General features: G+C 41.4%; 1 pseudogene across 1 annotated transcript in view; it reads left to right on the plus strand.

Moving 5' to 3' along the window:
* The window catches only part of LOC143817409 (uncharacterized), a 38,110-nt pseudogene extending 30,535 nt beyond the window's left edge, over window positions 1-7,575 (plus strand). The window contains exon 6 of the transcript XR_013224136.1: window positions 5,950-7,575. The product of XR_013224136.1 is annotated as an uncharacterized LOC143817409 (transcript). The remainder of the gene's footprint in view (window positions 1-5,949) is intronic.
* Window positions 7,576-7,834: the final 259 nt, after the last annotated feature.

The raw sequence follows: 7,834 nt of genomic DNA on the forward strand, positions 1-7,834 counted from the left end.
GTGATGAACGAACTGATACGTGGGGTGGAGTATAGTCCCAGGATCTTATCAGACCATAGCCCAATGCAGGTGTCTCTGAAGCTGGCTGATCAGGCTGGATCGGGGAGGACGGGATGGAAAATTCACCCCTCCTGGTTACAGCTCTTAGACATGGAAAAGGTGGGGGCAGAGATTGAGGAGTTTTTTAAGATCAGTGAAGGTAGTGCAGAAAGCCACGTAGTATGGGACACTATGAAGGCGTATTTAAGAGGAATTTTGTTTCGTGACATCTCAAGACATAAGACGAAGTCTAGATTACAGGATAAGGCGGTCTTTCAGGGGCTGAAGGCAGCTGAGGTGGCATTGGGTGTCCAATGTACACACTGTAACACACACACACACACATTCAGCATACTGAGGTAACAGATGAGTGGAAAAACCAAAGTGCGACTCCCGATAAGAATGATCAGCCCCATGATAGGGCGGTTCACATACAATCATTAAAAGGGTTGTCCACTACTTGGACAACCCCTTGATCAAAATGTTGGCCCCCATAAAATAACACTTACACTCCCCTCCAATGCCGGCTCCGTTCCCATGGTGTCTGCAGTCGCTCTCTGCGGGACTCTCGTTCGGTGTGGTGAAACATGACGCCGGCGCCCAATCAGCACAGGTGTCACTGCTCCCGTCTTTGGACAAATCGAACATCAGAGGAAGTCCGGGCTGCAGCTGATCTCCGACTTCCTCTTCATGTTCAATTTGTTTGCAAACATTGGACTAATCTTAAAAATGACCCATTCTAAGAGGGATAATCATAAAAAAAACCCCTGTATCTCTTACCGTAAATGTAAGGAGCTCAGAGACAGAATTGTGGCAAGGCACAGATCTGGCCAAGGTTGCGACAGAAATTCAAAAGTACTCAAGGTTCCTAAGAGCACAGTGGCCTCCATAATCCTTAAATGGAAGAAGTTTGGGAACACCAGAAGTCTTCCTAGACCTGGCCGTCCAGCCAAACTGAGCAATCATGGGAGAAGAATCTTAGTGAGAGGTAAAGAAGAACCCCAAGATCACTGTGGCTGAGCTATAGAGATGAGTAGGGAGATGGGAGAAAGTTCCACAAAGTCAACTATCACTGCAGCCCTCCACCAGTCAGGCCTTTACGGCAGAGTGGCCCGATGGAAGCCTCTCCTCAGTGCAAGATATATGAAAGCCGCATAAAGTTTGCTAAAAAAACACATGAAGGACTTCCAGACTGCGAGAAATAAGATTCTCTGGTCTGATGAGATGAAGATAGACCTTTTTGGTAATAATTCTAAGCGGTATGTGTGGAGTAAACCAGGCCCTACTCATCATCTCCCCAATACAATCCCAGCAGTGAAGCATGGTGGTGGCAGCATCATGCTATGGGGGGTGTTTTTCAGCTGCAGGGACAGGACGACTGGTTGTCATTGAAGGAAACATGAATGCGGCCAAGTACAGAGATATCCTGGATGAAAACCTCTTCCAGAAGTGCTCTGGACCTCAGACTTGGTCGAAGGTTCACCTTCCAACAAGACAATGACCCTAAGCACACAGCTAAAATAACAAAAGAGCAGCTTCAGAACAACTCTGTGATTATTCTTGACTGGCCCAGCTAGAGCCCTGACCTAAACCCAACTGAGCATCTCTGGAGAGACCTGAAAATGGCGTCCACCAACGTTCACCATCCAACTGACGGAACTGGAGAAGATCCTCAAATCCAGGTGTGAAAAGCTTGTTGCATCATTCCCAAGAAGACTCATGGCTGTACTATCTCAAAAGGTGCTTCTCCTCAATACTGAGCAAAGGGTATGAATACTTATTCTTATAACCATGTGATATTTTGATTTTTCTTTTTAATAAATTTGCAGAAATTTCTACATTTCTGTTTTTTTCAGTCAAGATGTGGTGCAGAGTGCACATTAATGAGAAAAAAAAGAACTTATTAGAATATACCAAATGGCTACAATGAAACAAAGAGTGAGAAATTTAAAGGGGTCTGAATACTTTCCGTACCCATTTTATATACATCCTCTCCTTCTCAAGCACTCCTCTTTGACCCACAGTCATATACAGCTTGGCCAAGGAGCTGGTCATTCATATTAATCGCACTTTGTTTTTTCTCTCATCTGTTACAGCAGCACATTAAGTCATTCATTCCTACACATATGATTTCCCGTCACATGGCAGGACGGGCTCCACGCATGCACAGAGTAGCCTCTCATTGTCTAATCTCTTATTACACATGCTGCAGGCGTCGTGTCGCCTAGGATAACGAGTCTCTCGTGTCTCTTCCGATCGTTCCCGTCACCACTGGTCTTCAGTTTAGTTCTGCGCAGACGGGAGCTGGGTTGGCGACTCGCCCTTAAAATCAGTTAATGCACAAGACTGCCTCTTTATAGGAAACCTCATGTCTCCTAAGCTGGGTCATTGAATCATCCTGGTTAGTGTTCCACCTCCATGGTGACACGTTTCACACATTTAAGCACTTAACTTTTTGATCTATAATTATATAGTTTTATTGTATATCTTGGTATTTGTTATTCGGATATTTTGGTCGATACTGATGCCCCTTTGTAAGTATTTAAAGTCAAATACTGTGATGATATAGGTGTCTTGATACAGCGGTCCAAGAGCCTCAAAATGCAATGTGTTCATTGATACCTTGTCAGTAAAGGAGAAAGAGACAGCGTCCAATTCAGGTGGAAAAAAACTTCAAGGTTCCATTTACTCTGCCGTAGATGTGATGTTTCGACCAGCAACGATGAAGCATGAAATAGACAAGGCTGGTCCAAATGTTGCATCTATGGCAGAATAAATGTAACCTTGAAGATTTTTTTTCACCTGAATTGGATACTGTCTCGTTCTGCTTTTGAATTTTTTCCAAGTGGACTCCTTGGAACTCCTTTTGATGGTGCGTCCTTTCAGTGCCTATGTGCCCTTTGTAATTGTCCAATATTTGAATGCTGCCAGCTACCTTCCTTTTTATTCTTGCCAAAAAATAAATCTTCCCCAACTTTTTGCATTGTTATATAGTCAACTATTCTGATTATAGTTGTGAGGGTATTCCTTGTTATGGGGTTTTCATCTATATCCTTCCTACTTTGAAGAAGACAATCCCGACATCATTACTGCAACTTCATCAGGCTAGCAGGAAGGGCTCATCCATCCACAGGTATCAGAAGAGCCAGGGTGTGCCAGGAAAACATTCCCGACACCATCAGCCTGCGAGAAAGGGTTAATCCGTCCACAAGTATCAGTAGCCAAGGTGTGCGAAGTACACATTTCCAACACCATCAAGCTGGTAGGAAGGGCTTATACACAGGTATCAGAGGAGCCAGGGAGTTCCAAGAAAACATTCCATACACTCAAACTCCAACTTTACCAGCTTGCACTGTTTCCACCTGAAGAAGGGTTTATAGCTTTACGCTGCTTGCTACTGATGTTTTACCATCAGTAGGGCGCATCAGAACTCTGGATTCATCTGACCAGGTGATGTTTTTCCACTGCTCGGTAATACTGTGTTTTAAGTCCTTTTCCCTCTGAAGTGCTTTGTTTCTGTTTTGCTTGACTTCACTGAGACTCCATGCTAAGAAAGGACGTTGTGCGTTCAAACAAGTTGGAGCACAAGCTGTATTTAGCTGCAATTTTCTCTGCTGTTCACTATTTGTTAGATTCTTGACATCTTCCTCCAACCTCTTTCTTGACTGGTTGTTTATGTCCACAAATTTTTTTTGTGCTGGATGTTTTTCTATTCTCATTACAGTCTTGACGGAAATTTGACTGTATATGTTCAACACCATTGCAGGAGGAAACCACACAAGGTCGACAGGTTTTCAGCTATTGACCCCACTAGTCTATCATCGTTGAGTTTTGCAAGAATGAATGCATGCATAAATCTTTACAACTACATTTTTCACTAATGCAACTAAAAAAAATACAGCATGGAAGCAGTAGATACAAAACATGATTTTTTTTTTAATGAAGCCTGTTTTCAAAATTGCTTTATTCATTCCGTATAGATGTATTATAGCAATAAATATTGGTTTAGGAGGTGAATAGAGCCTTTAATTAGAATAACAGTGTGATGGTGTGATATGTTATGGGGGTATCATTTTGTGTATATTTATATTTTACTGAGTTTCATAGTGTTCTCTTGTTGCCCTGTATCATTCGGTGTATTCCCCATATTGTCTAGCATCTCAATTACCTTCCAAAAGGCTGATAATTGGATTAGCTCACTGACTGTCTGCAGCCTGACTGTATCTATGCCTCTTGATGACCCCCTGTAGTGCCTTAATCCCCGAGGCACCTTTGTCAGGTCTGGGAGGCCTGAAAACCACCCCAACCTGTTTGACTACCCCTGGACATAAGGAGGGGGCTGGGGAGGACAGGAGCTGGGAAGTCAGTTCTCATGTGGTGAGGATGGTGTGAACACAGCATGTAAATAGAGAAAGGGAAGCTTATGGATTTTTTATCCTCTGCTGGATTATTGGACTCTCATCTCCTTGGACATTTTATCCTGTAACTGAACTGCATTCGTGTTCTGGACTATTGTATCCTCAGTGTGGTGGATTGTTTATGGACCTTTTAGTTTTACCTATAATAAAGGTCTTGGGATTGTTCACACTTCCCTCACTCTGTTGATTGTGTGGTATCGGAGAAGGACCCTGTGACAAACAGATTCTGTAATATTTAAGCATTATATTATACCAAGATCTGTTCAACAAGACTAACCCATAATAAATATGGAGACAAAAAGTGAGACGAAAAAACTACAGGCCCTGCAACTTTCCATACATCATTGGGGAAATGTGTGGTGTGCAAGACGTTCTCCTTGATAGTCCCTGATGATAACCTTCTCACCCAGTGTCCGCTTAGGCTCAACAGTGACCAAAACTAATCTGGTTAGCTTCTATGATCAGCAACTTCCTGCACTACAGCTGCTTTCAAACTACAACTCCCAACTTGCCTGGACAGCTGCGTGACAGCCAGATAATGCAGGGAGTCATCGTTTTACAATAGCTAATGTGTCAAATGTTTCAGATTTCTTTTCAGGGACGAGGTATGTCCCAGATTAGCCTGGGGTAAAACTGTCAATGTTGTGTATCTGGATTTATCATGGGCGTTGGATACTGTGACACATAAAATGAGCATGCCGCTCATTTTCTCATGAAGATGGCCTAAATCCATGCGGCTCTTAGGGGTAATTACATCATAGACTTTTGCTCGGGCTCCACATCTTGGCAGATGTTTTTGTTAGTAAATAAAGGGGTTATGCACTACCAGGACAACCCGCTTCTTGATCAAAATGTTTGGTCACCATAAACTAATGCATGTACTCGCCTATTGTGTCAGCAATATTCCCGAAGTGTCAGCACTCACTCTCCCCTGGGCTCTCGTGCGGTGTTGTAACATGACGCTGGCGCCCAATGAGCGCTGGCATTACTGAACCCGCCTTCGGACAAATTCGAACATGAAGAGGAAGTCTGGGCTGCAGCTTTTCTCTGACTTCCTTTTCCTGCTCAATTCGACAAGAGGCAGGGACAGTGACGCCAGCACCGATTGAACGCCGGCGTCACATGTCACAACAACAGCACGGGAGAGCGAGTGCTGGTACTATTGGAGCGGCGCCATCACAGGAGGTGAGTATAAGCATTATTATTTTAAGGGGGCCAAGCATGGGGTATGAGAAGAAGTTGTCCAAGTAGTGGACAACGTCTTAGAGGTAAATACAATTGATTTGAGTACATTTGTTTAGGTATGTATAGATACAAATTTGATTAGATTTCATTGACTACTGGTTTATTTGATACTTTTGTGTGTAACTAAAAAAAAGAAAAGCCATCTTGATTTGTTGATCACTGATACATGCTTTGTTCCCTTTCTGGATGTTTTATATAGAAATTAGTAAGGTGTGAAATAATTTATGGAATTGTTTTCTATTTTCAGATGAAGACAGTAGGAAAGATTCACAAATAAATGTCCTTTTACCTCTCCGCGATGAAGTGGAAGATAAGGAATCACCGATTGAAAAAAAAGGAACTGAACATGGACTGGATAAATCTTTTGCATGTTCTGAATGTGGACAACATTTTAAAAAGAAGTCTCATCTTTCCAAGCACAAGTGCATTTACAAAGATATAAAGACATTCTCATGTTCAGAATGTGGGAAATGTCTTGCCTATCAATCTCTTCTTGCTATACATGAGAGAGTTCACACAGGAGAGAAGCCATTTTCATGCTTGGAATGTGGGAAACGTTTTACGCAGAAGGCAAGTCTTAGTATGCATCAGAGAACTCATGCAGGGGTGAAGTTTTCTTGCTTACAGTGTGGAAAACCATTTACTCGTAAATCAAAATTAGTTGATCATTTAAGAACGCACACAGGGTAGAAGCCATTTTCATGCTCAGAATGTGAAAAAAGTTTCACCCGGAAATCATATTTGGTTGATCATGTAAGAACTCACACAGGGGAGAAGCCATTTTCATGTTCAGTATGTGGAAAATGATTTAGCCAGAAAACGTCTCTTACCCTACATCAAAGACTTCACACTGGGGAGAAGCCATATTTATGTCCTGAACGCAGCAAACATTTTAGACATAACTCCGGTTTAGTGGAACATCTGATAAATGAAACACCGGAGAGGCCATTCCCGTGCTCGGAATGTGAGAAAATTTTTACTCAGAAATCAAGTCTTTTGGAACATGTAAAAATTCACACGGGGAGAAACCATATACATGTACAGAATGTGATAAATGTTTTAGGCTCAAATCAAGTCTTGTAAAGCATCTAAGAACTCACGCAGGGGAGAAGCCATTCTCATGTCTACAATGTAAGAAATCTTTCGCTTATAGAAAAGGTTTAGTCTTACATTAGAGAACTCACACAGGAGTGAAGCCATTTTCTTGCTCAGAATGTGGAAAACGTTTTACCTACAAATGCAATCTCATTAGACATCAGAGAAGACACATGGAAGAGAAACACCTTTAATGTTTGTTAGAGATGGGGCAAGTGCTTGGCTAAAATATAGAAAATCATCACTGCTTAACATCAAGAGATTGTTGTGGTGATTTCACTTGCCAAGTCTTGCCATGGCTGGCTATCAGTCTAAGAAAGGCAAAGAGTAAGGCCGTTTTCACGCATCCATGAAACATGAACTGTTCTTGCATCTGAAGACCTCGTCTCACCCCTCAATCTGAGTGAACTGTTTTATATAGATCTATGACTCAATTAGCTCAGGTCAGGAAACCCGGATTTGGGTCAAATCTTTTGGGTCGAATGTTTCACAGATGTGCGAAACTGAACCCAAATATTGCCTGTCAGTTTATTAGTGACTGACAATAATACTTTCTCGTACAAGGTACATCGAAGCATTTTAGAAGTGATCAAGTGATCACACTGGGTGCTGCCCTAGAGGGAAATAAAGAATTAAAGAATTTAAAAATTCACTGTAAATAAAAAATAAAATAAAAATATATATTTATCATAGGTAATTTTATATTTCAAGAATACAAAAATGTTTATAGTATAGCTGCACGTGTTATTTAAATCGCACAATAAACAACTAAAAAACCCGCCTTTTGTTGTTAATGCTGTTTTTTTTGTCACGTTAATATCTCCAGCAACCCCTTCCTGAAAAAAAAAATAATGTACCAAAATATGTGTGTAATAAAAATATTATAAGTTCCAAAAAAATGACAAAATCGTTGGCACCTTTTTTAAAGTAAGAAAAACTCCCGATGGTCACTGAAATCATTTGAAACTGACAACAGTAATTTTCTATTTAATTTTAGGAAATAATAATAATTATAATCAGACTTTGTGGCAGAATTC

This window comes from Ranitomeya variabilis, chromosome 3 (genome assembly GCF_051348905.1).
Source record: "Ranitomeya variabilis isolate aRanVar5 chromosome 3, aRanVar5.hap1, whole genome shotgun sequence".
Taxonomy (NCBI): Eukaryota; Metazoa; Chordata; class Amphibia; order Anura; family Dendrobatidae; genus Ranitomeya; species Ranitomeya variabilis.